The sequence below is a fragment of the Dipodomys merriami genome, unplaced genomic scaffold (assembly GCF_024711535.1).
Source record: "Dipodomys merriami isolate MVZ:Mamm:240054 unplaced genomic scaffold, mDipMer1.0.p SCAF_379, whole genome shotgun sequence".
In the NCBI taxonomy this organism is placed as follows: domain Eukaryota; kingdom Metazoa; phylum Chordata; class Mammalia; order Rodentia; family Heteromyidae; genus Dipodomys; species Dipodomys merriami.
In genome coordinates this window covers 941,178-959,156 of record NW_027205370.1, presented here as the reverse complement: position 1 = coordinate 959,156, position 17,979 = coordinate 941,178, and the positions used below count along the sequence as shown (strand labels likewise).

Here is a 17,979-nt window from a genome sequence, read left to right as displayed (position 1 = left end):
ACTATTATCTATAACAGTACATTAAGGGAGCCATAACCTGCCCACACAGAGGGACAGGAACATGTAGGCAGCAGAACGTTGGTATGGTTTGGGGTCTGCAGGCCTCCTCACCCAATGCAGTAAGGCTCACACAACAGTGGCTATTCTTGTTCATAGCACTGTAAACTCTTGTGATAACTAGCCAACACGAGCTCCAGCTGTGCAACCTACCACCTAAAGAAGAAGGGGAAAATGGCTTGTAATGAGTTTTCTTTTCATGTATCAAGTCTGGAGGAACTTGCTGGAGTTTTGCAGAAAGAACTTTGCTCATGTTTAAGGTCTCTGTAGTTGACTGTCCTGATTTGATTAAAGAACCATTTACCCTTCCCATAAATGGTGTATGATCTGAATAAGATCGCAAAAGAAATCAAGCTGCCAAAAGCTTTTATTCTTGGAGCAGGGGCCAGGCCCATTCCAAACTCCTGGGTTCAATTCTGAGTTTATGCCAGTTATACAAACAGAAAGTGAACACAATCCTCCTGTGAAAGGAAGTTACATTGAGCAGATTAACTTTGTAGATGGAGGGTGCCTACTAGAGAAATACAGTCAGAAATATCATGATTTTCGGTGGGGCTGGGGAGGATGGGAAGGGATGGGAAGGGGAAACAAAGGAGGAGGCTACAATACTTGATAAGAAATGTACTCATTATCTTGCCCATGTAATTGTAACCCCTCTGTACAGTATTTTCACAATAAAAAAATCATGATTTTCGATGTGTATTACTGGTTAATCTTTTTGCCAGTGAGGGCCAATCTGTCAAGGTCATTGAAATAAAAGCCAAAAAAAGAACTGGACAACTTAACTTTGTGGCTTGTATGAGACAGGCTCTGGAACACCATTACGAAAACAAACCCATAGGGATGAGAGGCACTTTTCCTAGTTCAGAAGGGAATACATTATGCCTGCAGAATTTTTCTCCTGCCCACTGAACTCTGATGAACAGGTGAATGGCTTCATTTTTATGCGATGAAGGCTCCTCTGGTTTGTCTTCTAGTTTTGTCCCCAGAGACCCAGGGTTTGATTTGTAACTGGAACACACTCATTTTCATTAGTCATCATGGAGAAGGTGGACTTTACCATTATGACACTATGCCAGACGCTGTTGGTTATTTCCCACCTGCCCAGTTTCTCTACTAAATTGATATATCAAAAGAGTCCCATTCATTTGGTAGAGATTAAATCAGCTGATGCTGATTCATCAGCTTGTTAATTGATAGCAATATAAAATCCAGTAGAAGTTTTCTTTCTGCTAGAATCCTGTTTTAATAGTATTTGAAATAGTATTTGAAAGGAAGAGGTATGTTGACATAGGTCACAGACTATGGTCTGTCTCAAAAAGTTTATTAGGAACAAAGATATGTAATTGAGGCTTATTTTTATGTACTCATTTTATTGAATCAACATCATTTTTTTAATCTTCAATATCAGCAAAGTCTAGTTTTCGTTTATATCTCAACTATGAACATGAACAGGAATCATGGTAAATGGAATCATATACTCATTAATGATAATTATTCCTACTATCTAATAGAAACATGTCTGAGTAACATTTGAAATTTCAAACTAGTCTGACAACTAATAAGCAGATTATTTTAAAGTTTTAGGGGAAAAAAATCAATGTTTATGATATTGATTCTTGTTCAATCTTTGTATTAAATTTTAAAAATCCACTCTAGAAATCTGACTATAGGGCTGGGAAGGTGGCTTAGTGGTAGAGTGCTTGCCTTGCATACATGAGGCCCTGGGTTCAATTCCTCAGCACCAAATAAATAGAAAAAGCCAGAAGTAGTGGGGCTGGGAAGGTAGCTCAGTGGTAGAGTGCTTGCCTTGCATGCATGAGGCCCTGGGTTCGATTTCTCAGCACCACATAAGCAAAAAGAAAAAAGCCGGAAGTGGTGCTGTGGCTCAAATGGTAGAGCGCTAGCCTTGAACTGAAGAGCTAAGGGACAGTGCCCAGGCCCAGAGTTCAGGCCCCACGACCGGACCCAAAAAAAAAAAAAAAAAAAAAGAAAAAGCCAGAAGTAGTGCTGTGGCTTAAGTGGTAGAGCACTAGCCTTGAGCTGAAGAGCTGAGGGACAGTGCCCAGGCCCAGAGTTCAAGCCCCATGACTGACCAAAATAAAAAAACAAAACAAAACAGACTATAGTTTTTTTCATGGAACAAAGTGGGCAGTGGGGAGGCTGTCACTCTCTTCAGGAAGTTATACCATACTCAAAATTTGCCTTTCAAAAATATTAGCAACAGTTGGTTAATCATGATTCTAGCCTTACTGTGACTGTCAGTCAGAAGCAGTTTGTACCTCATTGGGTATTTGCAAGAAGGTAACAATACTTTTGCTCACACATGTGTACAATCAGCATATGTGAAGCCCCTCGGCAGCTCCTTAGATACTAATTCAACAGTCTAGTGAGAAGCAGACATGTGAATATACCTCAAGGTCCCCCTAGGCTCTTCCCAGCAACACTGGGAGGGATTGCCCTAGAATAAGGGTGGCTGAGGGCCTAATAATCCATGCTGTGAGAGAATAAGCATTGGATGACAAGAAGAAACTGCTAGAAAAGCAGCCACAGAAAGATCATGGAAGCTCTTCTATGCTGTGCTAAATGGCTGCAGTGATCCAGTATGTGATAGAAAAGCCAGGAAGGGCTTTAAAAAGAGAAAACGATCAGAGTCAAAGATGGGAATGGGACCACTACTCTGTAAGAAAGGAAAGTTTAGACCACTTAGATCACACATCTAGCCAACACAAATGGGAAGCCAAGGAGTGCAATGTATTCAGTGCTAAATATTTACTGTCTGGTCCAACAGAAGGTCCCTACTCAGCTTTAGGGCACTCTGGCAGAGACTTGTAGGGTATTTACCATAATCCATTGACTGTTGAATATGTCAAATATCATGCACCAAAGGAGTCTAAGCCCAGAAGGTTCCTTTAGGTCATCAGACCTCTACCATGGTACACAACTGTGACAACAAAACATAGATCTCCTATATTCTTTCATCATCCTCAACCTGCTTCTTCAAATTCTCCATCCAGATTCGCACCAGGGATTTCTGCTTAAGTCTGGTCATGCTCCATCATGAGTTTTTCTGGGTTTGATCCTTTGTGCTTCCCTGTTTAGACAATTAATCTAATTCTTCCTCCAGTTTCACTAACTTCAGGTGACCATGGGCAGTGCTCTGACAATATCAAGTACCAGACCTAAACATGCACTAGACATACAGTCTTATTGGAGATACAAGACATTAAGAAATGATTGTCAAAAAAATCAACCTCCTTAGCCATAAAAGAAATGAATGCAAATCAAAACAACACTGAGATACCACCTCACCCCAATTAGAAATGGCTATAATCAAGAACTCTAATAACAACAGATGCTGGAGGGGATGTGGACAGAAGGAAACCCTACTGCATTGTTGGTGGGAGTGTAAACTTGTTCAACCACTTTGGAAAGTAGTTATGGAGGTTCCTCAAAAGACTCCACATAGAGCTCCCCTATGACCCAGCAATCCCACTTTTGGGCATTTACCTGAATGATCACAAACAAGACCATACTAAAGCTACCAGCACAACTATGTTTATTGCAGCATTATTTACCATAGCTAAGATATGGAACCAACCCAGATGCCCCTCAGTAGATGAATGGATCAAGAAAATGTGATATATATACACAATGGAATTCTATGCCTACATAAGAAAGAATAACATTGCCCCATTTGTTAGGAAATGGAAAGACTTGAAAAAAATTATATTAAGTAAGCCAGGCCCAAAGAAACATAGGTCCCATGGTTTCCCTCATTTGCAATAACTAGTATATGTCTGAGACAAGCAGAAATGGTCAGATAAGTTGATGTTAGGTGAAATGAACCCCAAGATAAGGACTCAAATGGTTTTTCTTTCTTGCTACTGTTTCTAACATATTTATAAGATGATTTCTTTGTTGCTTTGTATGTCCCTCCCCCATGGTATAACCCCTGTTTTCATTGTATTTGATGTTGGTATAATTTGTGGAGGGTAAGGGAAAAAACAAATTGTTTAAATAGGGATACAGGTGGACCCGTTGCAACAATGAGATGTACAAGAGGTTATGTCGAAAAACGAACTTTACAACTTTGTCGGGGGTGGGAGGGGCAGGGCTGGGAAGGGGAAACAAAGGAGGAGGCAACAATGCTTGATAAGAAATGCATTCATGGGGCTGGGAAGGTGGCTCAGTGGTAGAGCGCTTGCCTTGCATGCATGAGGCCCTGGGTTTGATTCCTCAGCTACCACATAAGCAAAAAGAAAAAAGCCGGAAGTGGCGCTGTGGCTCAGGTGGTAGAGCGCTAGCCTTGAGCTGAAGAGCTGAGGGACAGCGCCCAGGCCCAGAGTTCAGGCCCACTACCGGATCCAAAAAAAAAAAAAAGAAATGCATTCATTACCTTGCTCATGTAATTGTAACCCCTCTATATGGTATTTTCACAATAAAAAAACGTATTAATAATTTAAAAAAGAAATAATTGTCAAAAAAAGAAAAGTTAATCAAAAACACTAAACTTAATACCCAATCCAGCGAAAAACTTTTCAGGATTCTTTAGGTTGGAGCCCCCACTTGTCACTTTATACAAGACAGACTTCCATTTGCTTGCCTTTTTTTTTTTTGGTCCAAGACTGAGACTTAAACTCAGTACTGACATTTTCACTCATTGGCCAAATGAACCACACCTCCAACTCCCAGTTTTCCCTTTATATTGTCTCATGTACAACTAACTAAAATATGACACTCTTTATGCTGAATAAGGAACTTGAAGGGTATGTACCAAACTAACCCTTAGTGGGAATTTACCTAACATTGTGATACTATTGGGGTTTTTTGGTCCTGGGGCTTGAACTCAGGGCCTGGGCTTTGTCCCTGAGCTGCTCTGTACTAAAGGCCAGTGATCTACCAGTTGAGTCACAGTGCCACTTCTGGCTTTTTCTGTCTATGTGGTACTGAGGAATTGAACCCAGTGCTTCATGCACGCATGCTTCAAGCACTCTACCACTAACCCACATTCCCAACCCCAATAATATTGTTTTTCAATACCTCCCACCAACAACAGAAGGATGGATAACCACTACACAAAGCAAAGGTTTATCTAAGTGGCTAGATGTGTATGGTAGGAGGAATGAGGGTGTGAAGGAGCCAGTGCTTAACATGAGGAAATGAAGAGGAAGTTTTTCTACTTCTTGTGTTATTTTCTTTCAACCAGAGAACAAAGGTATCATATGTGAGACACATTATTAGTAAAAATAGTTGATACTTTGATGACATACCAAAAGACCTAATTTACATATTATTACATTTGTCCTTAAAAATTATTAAGCTGTCTAGTATACCAATATTAAAAACACAGAATAAGTAATATCTTCTTCACCATAAAATTATTAGAAAACAGTTTTTAGATGGGTTTTCTGTGGTATGATTATTCATTTAAATAAACATCTCTAAATTACCCAAGATGTATTCAAAAGTAAGCGAAGACAGTGTTAATTTTTTAAATCAATTATTTACTTATATAATTTAACACTGTAATATTTCAGTATTTTTGTCCTACAACTATACCAAGCAAATTCCTATGCACTTTAAAAAATACAAAAACAAAAACCTATTTCACATGTCCTAGAATCTGAAGCGGAGTGTAATTTGAAGTTACATTCTAGTATTAGGACTTTTATCAGATTTTTCTCTCTCAACAGCCACATTTCTTTGATGGAGTAATTTCTGAGAAGCCTCCCCAAAAAGCTGATAGGATGTGGTACCGCACACTACAGGCATCTCGGCTAGTCTATAGAGTTTTTCCCATCACAACTCCAATTCCTTAACTTTGGAGCTCTAGATTTTTCTAGAAGCAAAAAACTGAATGACAGAAGGCTTGACAGATGCTTTCTCAAGCCTAAATTACACAAGGCCCATAAGTGAACTGATTGATTCTGCTATCTTGTTTCTAACCAATGTTCTGATCTGTTTGGCTCACATCTAAACAAGAAAAGAAAAAAAAATAGTGGATCCTGCCAAGAGCATTTTAAATCCTCCTGGAATCCTGATGCTAACTCTTCCATTTAGGTATCCTCAAAATTAGGCTAGACTAAAGACCCTTGAGTTAAATCAGGGTGTAGAAGAAAAAAAACACTCGTCTAGAGGTAAAGGATAAAGGATAATTTGCTTGGCTGTGGAATACCAGGCTATGAGAGTTCCTTGGCTCATTCCTACTATAAGTTCAATAAAAGTAGCCAGACGTGTGAGTGTACCCTGGGGCAGGCTGTTTTGATGTACCACTATTTTATTTTTCAAGTCTTAGGACTGTGGACCTTTGCTTAATTTTTGGCTCCCATAATACCACTTCACATCAAGTCCCCATTAATCTCAACAAAGGAGTGTTCCTATTGTCAGTTGTGCCCTATTCATCAGTCTAAAGACTATCCCTTCTTTTTCTCCTTTTCCAGAGCAAAATAACCTATTAGCATTGGCATTCTGCCGAACACTGATTGCCCAAATGCCGAACACTGCTTTCTTGGAGGTTCCCATCCCCAAAGCTCTTGCCTGGCATTGTGTTGGTTGCTGAAAGTGCACCCTGTGTCAGGCTGGGAACTCTGGAGCTGGCAATCAAGAGTTCACTGAGAATCCAAGGATAGACTTCTCAGTCCTCTAGAGAAACAGTCTTTTTGGTAGATACTTAGGTTTAGGGACAGAGGTGCTGAAATTAGCCTTTTGGGGCTTCATGGGTTACATTTTGGGTTGGTTGTTTTTTTCCTAGAGATGATATACAGAAGGGTTACAGTTACATAAGCCAGGTATTAAGTACATTTTTTCCCCCTCATTTTCTCCCAGCTTTTTCCCTCCTGTTTCCTCTCTCCTCAACTTGTATAGTTCACTTCCAATATAGTGTCCAGTGAATATCACTGCTGAATAGTTCACCCTTTTTTCCCACCATCACACTTAACTCTTTGTGCACAACTGGGATTTCACTTCACCCACCTAAGGATTTTCAAAGAGCAGCTAAAAGTTGTTTGGAATTTGATAATCCTCTCTTTTTTGTTATCTTGTTAAACTAATGCTAAAGAGAGGAGGTCTGTTGTAAATAAAATTCATAGGTAGTTGTTGCAGCCACAGAATTAAGACTGAAATCGGAATCCACTTTTTGTTAAACGATTCCATTATTTTGTGAAAACTGTTAATTTGTGCTATACAGTTTTAGAATTAGACTTAATTTACCACCAGCTTTATGTGTGTATTTTTAGTTTGGGCTGACTGCTCTTAGCATGTCAAGTATGATTGAAATTCTGCTGACAGTAATTCTCTCTCAACAAGTACATTTCTGTTGTTTGATTCAACTTATACTAGAGCAAGTCAGATGTTCTAAAGAAAAAAACTAAGGAAGGATTTTCAGCTTTTCTACCTAGAAAGTAAGTCTGCTGTTAACTTAGCCTGAAAAGTCCTACACTCATCTCCACATCCCATTTTCTATTTTGGGCAGTTTTTCATAAACTCTCCTTTCATATCTCTGTATTCCACTGAGAAATATTTATTAATTTAGAACCTCTCCCTCTCTCAGGATTCTCTCCAACGTGTACACTGCCACCACACCAACACCATGGTCATTGTAATTTCCTACTTAAGTATTTGCAAATTAGTTTGTCACAAAGACATTTTCTTTTCCCCTTTTCAAATGCTTTATGTTGTGCAAGAAAAAAAAACCCTGAAAAATACATGAATACACAATAGCCAGCCTTAGCTCATGGGGAGACCCAAAAATCCCTGTTAAATATAACAGCATTAAATTATTATAATGACTCATTGTAGAATCTTTAGGCTCCTGCTCACTTCAAGATAGGTACGCACACCTGCAATTAACCAAGCTTTTCCTTGCAAGGATACAGAATCAGTTAACACCATTCAAGAAATAAATCAAAAGTGAGAAATGTGATATTTATTATTTATTTTTCCTTCTCCATTTATAAGCCAGCTATATGTCTCTGTTACCAGGTAAGTGATTCTCTAACCTCAGCAAGCACAAGACCCACTTGTAAAGTTTGGGCTGAACTCCAAGTAGCCGCCAGCTGAACAAGCAGGTTAAGCAAGCTTGAGGCCGGGAGCTCAAACCCCAATACTTGGGGGTCCGGAGACGGATGGACTCCATCTCTAGTTTCTGATTCACTAGGTCTGGGGTAGAGCTAAGAATGAACATTTCTAATAAATATTCAGATGATACTGGTGCTGTGATCCCAGGGACATTTTGAAAACCACTGTTTTAACTCCTTATCTTCCATTCTTTTGATTGTGTTTACAATATCTATGGAAGGAAAAGAACCCTTGGGTTGTGACACAGGAGAATGCCTTGAATGATGCAGAAGAATGGCCAGATTTGTTCCTGACCTTGAATGGTTTCTTTTGGTGGACCATGCCTTTCCAAGGTTTTGAAATGATCCTTAATACTCAGGATGAGTGTTGGAGCATTTCTGGAGTGGTCCTAAATACCAACCAGTAGATTAGGTCATGATCATGCAAGGAGTCAGAAGTAGAGGAGGGGGGATGAAGCTATAATCATTGTCAAAGGGGTGTTTTCTGTAGACAAGTGAATGGAGCTATTGTACACAAACTCAGTAGTTGCCAAGCATGTGGCCTAATTATATTGCCTGTATGAGCATGGCACGGAAGGATCTCTTTAGAGAACTTGATTTGCACAAGTTTGTGTTTAGTCTGATGGCAGCAAGAAAAAGCCTGGAGAACTTGAGCCTGAATCTTAGGAACTTGTACATCAAAGGAACGACGTTCACATTTGTTGAACAAATCTAGTTTTTCCAAATCTAGACTATAATTCATGAAAGTGGGGAGAGATCCTAGGGATAAAACATCATCCACAGAAATAAGCAACTGCAACAGGTGGTCTATCTTAGTCAAAATATTGATGTCAATAATTAGGATCACATGGTGACTTTAGGAGGCAAGTAGTCCATGATTTAAGTCTAGAGCTTAGTATCTCTGAAAAAGCAAAGTATGGAGTAGGTAACTTCGATTCTTTGCCCTCTCCGGTCTATCTTTGACACTCCCTATATGTAAAATGTTTGTAAAAAGTTTAGAGTTGTGGGGCTGGGAAGGTGGCTCAGTGGTAGAGTGCTTGCCTTGCATGCATGAGGCCCTGGGTTCGATTCCTCAGCACCACATAAGCAGAAAAAGCCAGAAGTGGCGCTGTGGCTCAAGTGGTAGAGCGCTAGCCTTGAGCTGAAGAGCTGAGGGACAGCACCCAGGCCTAGAGTTCAGGCCCCATGATTGGCAAAAAAAAAAAAAAAAAAGTTTAGAGTTGTATTAGTTGCCAGAGTCTATTGTCTAAAAGGAATGGAAGACTTGCTTTAATGTTAAGAATGGACACATGACCACATATTTTGCTCTCTTAGGTCACCACCGTTCCTCTTCCACATGAAGATGAAGATGGTTTTGTGTTCTTCAAATTTCCCCGTGATATAAGAAAATGATTCAGGTGGTCTGATCTGAACCCCAAGGGTCAAAGCTAGAAAATATAAGGGACAGTAACTATTACCTGACCTCCAGAGGTACAATGCCATCTTGTCCTGAACACCACATAGGTAAGAAAAAGAAGCTGGGATAGCGCAGCAGATCCTCTGTGATAGTCACATTAGTTGATCAAGGACTTACAAGGCACACATGGGGGAAGAGTGACCCATTGGCAGCTGCTCCTTGAAATAGAGTCTGCAGATCAGATGGCATGTTACAGATGAGGATGTCAAAGACAAATTCAGCTTGAAATAGACATAACAAGAACTAGTTATATTTCAGCTCGGTTGCCAGTACTTCCTGTTGCTGTTGCACTAAGAGGTTAGAAAATGAGGTTGTGAGGAGGTCTCCGTCCTATTTTATGTGGTACTAACTTAGAGGAAAGGAGTGAAGGCAGGTTTCTGTGGCTATTGTGATCCCTACATTCAAAACCCTAATTCTGGCAGACCTCTGAAGCTCCATGAAGCACTGCTCTGTACACCTGCAGAAATGGAGGAAAAACTTGAAAGTTTTGAAATCCTTAGAGACAAACCAAAAAGTCATAAGCACTTAATGGGTGTGGGTGGATATCAATCAATTCAACAAACGATAATTGCAGACCTCGAAGGCTCTAGAAATACCATACAGAATTTACATACCTGTGCTTCTCACTAAGAAGAGGGATTATAGAGCAAAATGGCTTGGAATTGGATAGGTTGAAATTACATAGTTAAATTGTTGTTGGAAAATGTTTATTGGTTTCAGATATAATAAATTTTAAAGGGTTAACTTGAATACAGCAATTGTGCAGCACCAACAAACTAGAACAGATACTTATTGAAGAAATATAACTATGTAAGGCCTTGAACTAGCTGTTGTAGTTCTTAGGATTTGTGATTTATAGCTTTTTTCTCCTTTATGAATTGTACGGTAAAATCTACCACAGAAATAAAATATTTTGATTATTCTAAGAATTTTAATGTAGTAATGATTATATTAATGGTAAATCTCTTCTAAAATGATTGCCTTGCTTCTGATTTTTCCACTATCCATTTCATACCTATATATAAACTACTACAAATGTGAAACAAAAATGTCTCTTTTAAAGGCCTGATATTAATGATAGCACAACTATGATAAATGAGTCTCTAAGCAATGTAACAGAGAATTCAAAATCCAATGCTCTTTTATTATATGGTATGTTGAAGTGCCTCATCTAGCATATTCATTCCAAACATTTAATAGAATGCAAATTCATACAAATAACCCTGAGTAAATTATGCTGTGGTGAATGCTTCTAAATCTCTCTCAGATGCTACTAAAACTTCTTTACACAAGAAAAAGAATGAAGCCCAACTGTGTATTCAGAATGTAACTTCAGTACTCAGGGGTATATTTTCATTTGTTTTATAAAATATTTAATACAGAAACTAAGGAACGATACAAGTGCTTTTAGGATTCTAGAAGGTTAGTTTTGAAGCTTAGTTTCAAGAGTTAGAGTCTAACTGACTTGCTACTGTAACAGAGGTCCTGAGATAGCATGTTTCCTGTTAAAATTTTTTAATCAATATTCATGAAAATACAACAGCTTTGTGTTTTTCTCTATGAATAAAATTATCCTAATTTTCTAACAACATCACTTTTGCATTAATAAAACAAAGGATTTCACTTACCAGATATGAAGCAGAAATTCTTAGAAGAAGCAAATTGTAGCCCAGGAATGTCTCTTCCCTTCCCCAAGCAAAAGACTTGGCAGGATAGAAGGGAGGTAAATCTTAAAGAAAAGTTTTAGTAAGGAGGCCAGGTATATCAGCCTGGAATTTTACAATCTCATTGAGATGAATCAGAAATCACTTGAAGGAGACTTAGGGCTTAAACTGATTTAGTTTTCTTAGAAAAGAGTAGAACATTCCCCGATTCTATTTTTTACTTGAACAGAATAAGCCACAATGTAAAAATGTATTAGTCTGTTTAAATATTGCTTAGTATTTATATTTCCAAATCATTTTCTTTTTGCTATGAAATAATCATTAGCATTTCCATTCTATAGATGAAGAAAGGTAGAAAGAGAGAGAGAGATGAGGTAACTTGGGAGCCAGAATGGAGAGAAGAAACAAAAACAAGATTAAGAGACAAAAGGACCATGGTTTAAATATAATTAGACCACTTACTAACAGGAGGCAAGGTACTTCAACCTCCTCAACCTGTCTTTCCATCTGTAAGATAGAAATAATACTACCTACTTGACAAATGAGTCGCATAAGGCATATGCAAAATACCTACCAGAAAGCCTAGTATAAAATTAGTCATTCAACACAGGGCTCTCCCAACCAACCCGCAAGCTCATTTTCTTTACCTGGCACAATGCAAATATAGTCAATCTATAATGCTATTGTGAAGGAAATGAGATGGCAATGCCTATACCGTTTTTGGGCCAGCTCAGGGCCCAGTTCATTTGTCCTGTCCCACCCTTACCCTAAGTGGTGGTGCCACAGTAAAATCTAAATATTGGTTCCATTACAGAACCACCTTGGCACAAACATTCCATTTATGGCAAGTAACTTAAAAATTTGTCTAACCTAAATGTTAATCAGTTACTTTAATATATCCCCAGTAAAATCAAATTCATTTCTAGGGAAATCTTATCTTTCAGTTATTATGAAAAAGCAATTATTATTTTTACTTGAAAATATGTATTCATTAAACAAATTACTACTAGAACTTCTGCAATACATATTCTTAATAATGAATAAACTATTTTACCTGAAAGACAGAAGATAATGTATTCCTTCGGATCTACATGCCTAGTATACATGCCTAAGCCTTTAAATGACCCTATTTAGTTTGGCTTCAAAGATATTAGATAGATTTTTAATTTTTCCCATTTTCCCTAAATAAAACAACATTGTAAGGGTAGTAAACACAGTAAATAATATAAATATGCATAGATAAAGCAGATGAGTGAAAAATATGGATCAGATCTGCATTTATGAAGCAATGACCTTCAAAACTGGCAGGGAGCTGGTAACAATGTTCTTTACAAGGAAGCAATTACAGTATAGACCTTCTAACATATATTTTCATTTTTCCTGGTCTACAAATACATTTACATACCAGAAGGAATAAAAGAATGATGTGGTAACTGTGGCAACCTTCTTTGAGAAGATGTATGGTTTTTTGATTACCTTAATAATCACATTCTAAATGCCACATCAGTATAACTGCTGCAGAAGGCTAGACCAATACCTTGACAGAACTGCCTACAATGAAATTTACCCAATGTGACTATCATGACTCCCACCCAATGATACTTTTCTAATCCTGTAAAATCCTAACTGAGCTCAATTATCTCAAAAGTCATAATGATCTTTTAAAATAGCTTATCTAAACATAAATATGACATACAACACTTGAAGGAAAGAGTTCAAATTATGGAAAAATTAAAAATATATGGTACTGTAATCCTTAAAACGTAGAAATACTGCTAATCAGAAACTCACCATCCTATCCATTCGAATTTAAAAGATGCTGTACCCAGGGTTTGACAAATAAGCATGTGTGCACATGCACACTGCTGAAATGTGCAGGAGGAAGAGTTGGAAAGAAAAGCTCAATCTTTCAATGTTCAAAACACCTATACATGAAAAATATTCATTTCATGTAAGCTATTGTCTTTTTTTTAAACCTTTCCCCACATGGATAAAGGCAATTCAAATAGTGGAGTCAAAGAATGACGCTACATACACTTTAGAATTCCTGTGGTTTTTAGATTCCCAAGAAACAATGCACAATCACTAATACATCTAGACCATGGACACTTACTATAGGGTAGCTATATTTACACCATGCTTATTTTTTAGAAAGTTAAATTACAACAATACAAAAGAAGAGCATCAATAAAACAAACACAATCACAATAGGATAGGCAAACACAAACCCAATACAATCCTGCTTAGCTTAAAAACATCTTTTCTCAATGACAAAATAAAAAATTACAACACCTATCAACCAACCAACCTCATAAGTTCCACTAACTGGGAAAAATAACCATTTTCCTTATTGTAATGCCTTAAAGCTACAGAATTATCAATCATTTCTCATGGAGTGGTGATGTATTTTCATTTGTACTCTGTACCCTGGCAAAAGTTAATGACCTGCTTCAGAAATTTTATTTCACCATACAGCACAAAAATATTCTTAAGACTCATGAAGTCTGAATCTCACAATGCCCTTGATAGGCCATTGTGTAAATGCTTTAGATTTCAAAAGAAGGTTATAGGCTTTTAAAGCTCTTGACAATGTACTCAAATAGCAAAGATGTCAACTTCTTTTTTCCCCTCCTCCAAGAAAAGAAAAAAGAAAGAAAACCTGTGCATAGTATAAAGATACAATAGAAACAAAAAGTAACATGCCACTTATTCAGCAAAGGAATAATACATGACATCTATCATATTCAAGTACAAAAAATCTTCTCATTTGATGGCTAGTATCTTTATGAGTGTATTTGAATGGCTTTATGAAGATATTTCTTTCTTTCTTTTTTACCTTCATGGATATTGGCTGCAGCCAGCACTAAGACCCCACAGCTGGATTTTTTTGGGGGGGTGGGGGGAGTGGGGAAGGGAATGGAGAGAGAAGTAGTAGGTTGAAGTGAACACAAAGTCTGCAAAGAACAGCTGCTGCTCCTCTTACACTACCCAGCGTCTTTCTCATACATCACTATTTTATGCTATTGAGCACTGTCAGCAAAAAAAAAAATAATAATAATAAATTAATTGGGTGGGGGAGCTCCCTGAGGAAGGACCTAGGTGGGCAGTTTTTTAATCTGTCACATCTGAACTGAGAAGCCTCCTCTGGTTGCATGTAGCAAAGGCAAAGGGATCAGGTGAGACCCTCCAACTCAAATTTGCTTCTCCACAAAGAGCAGTTTCTGACGGCGAGCGGAGCGGATGAACTGAACACGGGGGCGTTGTCAATCTTTTTCAACCTCTGACTTTATAAAGGGGGGGGAGAGGTGGGAAAGAATGGGGAGAAAATGGGGGGGACGAGAGAGAAGGAAAGAGGGAGGGAGGGAGAGGGAGAGAGAAGCAGAGAGAGAGAGAGAGAGAAGGCTGTGCCTGCATTCCTGGGAGAGACTACTACTCCTGACGCGCCACAGAGCAGTAGTGAAGGAACACGGGCAAGAGGATTGCAAAAACAAATAGCCTTTAAAAAAAAAAAAAACAAAAAACCACCAGCTTCGGCAAGAACAGAGACGCAGCAGCGTTCTCATCTTCTTAGCGTGTTCGTTTGCTTTTTCAAGTCACCCTTTTCTTTCTGGCCACTGCCAATCCCCCCGAATCGCTGGAACTTGTTGCTAAATGTTTACCTCACGCCCTCTTTTCCTCTCTCCCCCAAGGCCAGAAATGGCCAGATTTGGGGATCCAAAAGCGGGAGGGTTGGGGGGGGGAGAGAAGTATCTCAATCTGTACAGCCCTGAGGTCTGGGCTCCCTTCGATAGGCCACTCCGCATGGGCTGCGCGTTCCCTTCCACCTTCTGAAAGCTCTGACTCACAAACGCTAGGGGAGAAATTATGACATAAACCTTTATCCTTCCAAGCAGACTGATCAGACGCGCCGGCCAGTCGGCCTTACCCAGCCGGAGAGCCGAAGCCTGCGGCTCCCCCGCCACCACCACCACCCCACCCCGCGCCCCCTCGACGGGGCGGCCAGGAGAGGAGCCCTTCCCCTCACACCCCCCGGCCCGCCTCCCTCCGGACGCCCGCGGAAGGTGCTCGGTTCCCCCCCACACACACACATACACACCGGGGAGGAGTTGGGGGTCCGGGACGCCGGGGCTCGCCGGGTGGCGATGCGCGCGGTCCCCGGGCCCCTGGGGCAGAGGCTCGGGCGTCCTGCTCCCGGGGGCGATCCGCCTCAGCCAGGGGCGGACAAAGCGCGGCGCGGGGGCTGAGGCGACCCCCGGGCGGCGGAAGCCGGCCAACTTGGCCGACTTGAGGGGGGGGCCGGGACTGAGGGGGGAGAGGGGGTCCCGCCGGCGGGCGGAGTGGCGCGGCGCGGCGCTGACCTGGATGGTGCAGGTGTACTCGCTGTCGTCCAGCAGCCGCACGGTGCAGCTGTACTCGCGCTCCAGGCTCCTGCTGCTGCCGCTCATCAACCTGCTCAGCATCTTCCCGCCCGCTCGCCCGTTCCCCGGGAGCGACGCGGCGGCGCTGCGGACGGTGGACCGCGAGCCCCTCAGCCCGGCAGCTCCGCGCCGGCCCCGGGCACCTGCACCATCACCCTGACTGGGTCGCCGCCGCTGCCTCCCGCTGGCCCTGCTCCTCCTTCTTCACCTCCTCCTCCTCCTCCTTCTCCACAGCCGCCGCCACCGCCTCCCCCCCACCCCCCTGCTGCCCCGAGCAAACGCCGGGCTCTCTTCCCCGGTGCCCCACTGCCCGTGTCTAGCTCGTGGGGGCGGGGCCTCAGCTAGAAGAGGCCAATGGGAGTCAGCGCGGCGGAACTGAGTGGCAGATCGGGTAGCCAATCGAGATAGGGAGCTGGGGTGATGAGCGGGTGGGAGAAGCAATCACTGCGGAACAATCGTACCTAGCCTAAGCCCAACCAACCCTCTGGCGTCCCAAACCCTCAGCTTCTCGGTTGTTCCCGGTGGTTCCTATGGATGCGGATTGCCTTCCCCCGGGCCAGGTGTGGACACTCGACTGGATGGAGGTCTGGTGCCTGAAATACTATCGTGCTCTGCCACAGCAACCAAGTCGCGAACCCAGCAACGCCGTTGTTCCCGCCTTATTGGGAGCCAGGGCGAGAAGGCGGCACCTGCCCAACACCGGCACCTCGTGCTCCAGACCTGGGGTCGGCCCCCACCTGTGCTGTACGTACCCCAAGTCGGCCCGGGGGGGCCTCTGTGCCCCGCCCCCTTATTTAAATGAGAAACAGCTGCTTTGCAGGAGCTATTAAGTAAAATCTGCTGGGACCAACCAGGTCCGTAAGTAAACGAGTTTAACCCCTAGTAAAAAAAAAAAACCTGCTCTAATACCCTATGCCTCCTTTTATTTTCAGAAGACAAAAGGAATCAGAGGCTGAGGTGTGCTCCCCCCTCCCATCCCCGCTGGTGAGGAACACCGGAAGTCATCGATTCTTTCCCTGCACCTTTACAACTAGAATTATTACATCTTCAGAACACATCACAAAGGGGGAAAAAATTGATTGCTTCCCTTCCTTTGTGCCTCCCCCCCATTCTTCAGACTCTGAGTTCTTTGTCAAAATATCACTGTGCTTCCTGAAAAATGTTAATGAAAGGAAATGATATTAAATTATCGTGTTATTGGGGTGTAACTCTGTGGTAGAACACTGGACTAGCATGGGCAGGGTTCTTCTGGGTTTTACTCTAAAGCAAAAACAAAAAAAAAAAAAAAACCCACAACTGAAAACATTAATTCGGTAAAATATATTTATTCAAACTAATAAAATAGGCACAATTTCCTATTTTGTTTAAACTCTTTTTCTAAGGACAAAACATATCCATATTAGAAGACTTACATTAGCTAGAAAAAAAAAATCTGGCTTCTCCACCTCCTGCACTATACTGGTGGTCTCACCTTTTCCCACTCCTGGCTGGCTCTCTACTGCTTGAGCCGCACTCCCTTGGATACAGTCTCTTGGACATTTCTGTTCAGCTGACTTCCAATCATGATTCTCAGAGCTTAGCCTCCTGATTAGCTAGGATTATAGGCACTGGTGTCCACTCTGTCTTCTTTTGTTTTGTTTTTCAGGTGCTTAGCGCGAAACCCAGGGCTTTGCACATGATAGGCAAGTGTTCATTGGTAGCTCTACCTCTGAGCAATAATGTCTACACTTTTTTAAGGCAGGATCTCCTTATATATCCTAGGTCAGCTGGCCTCAAACTCTAATCCTCCTGCCTCGGCCTCCTAGGACTCTTTAGGTAGGCTTCTGACCTTTAAAAAGTATGCTGCTTCACTAGTGTGTTTAGATTCCAATATGGCCCGCTCCACCTACCCCTGGAAGACTTCTTTTTCCCTCTCTCCAGTTATCACCTTAGTAACCTGGATCATTGTTCTTATGTTTGCATCCTCCCTTGAGGTATTTCAGCACAACCCTGGAAGAGTCATGAGATTAAAAAAGTCAGGTGTTCCAAGCACACAAGCAGATATGAGCTCCAATCTATAGCCCTAGGAAGTAGCTGTAATATATAGGTAATCTAAAAGTGTCTTACTGAAGTAAACAAAATTAATATTCTACAGGAACTCTACCCCAAGGGAAGACCTGTGAAGAAACTAGGAAAATTAGAAAAGTCTTGGAGACAAGTAAAATCATTAATAGGCCATAGTGATCTTCTATACTATTCAGCTATGTATGTAAATGTGAAAAAATAATGCAATATATTAAACAGGGAGAACTTTTTTTTTGGGGGGG

At 41.1% G+C, this 17,979-nt stretch overlaps 1 long non-coding RNA gene and 1 pseudogene across 1 annotated transcript; both read left to right on the top strand.

Moving 5' to 3' along the window:
• Window positions 1–231: 231 nt before the first annotated feature.
• On the top strand, window positions 232–1,219 carry LOC138804913 (ester hydrolase C11orf54-like; annotated as a pseudogene).
• Window positions 1,220–15,173: 13,954 nt separating this feature from the next.
• Window positions 15,174–16,859, top strand: LOC138804912 (uncharacterized). Its single transcript, XR_011365379.1, has 3 exons — window positions 15,174–15,316; window positions 16,178–16,417; window positions 16,606–16,859. It is a non-coding gene; the product is annotated as an uncharacterized lncRNA (long non-coding RNA).
• Window positions 16,860–17,979: the final 1,120 nt, after the last annotated feature.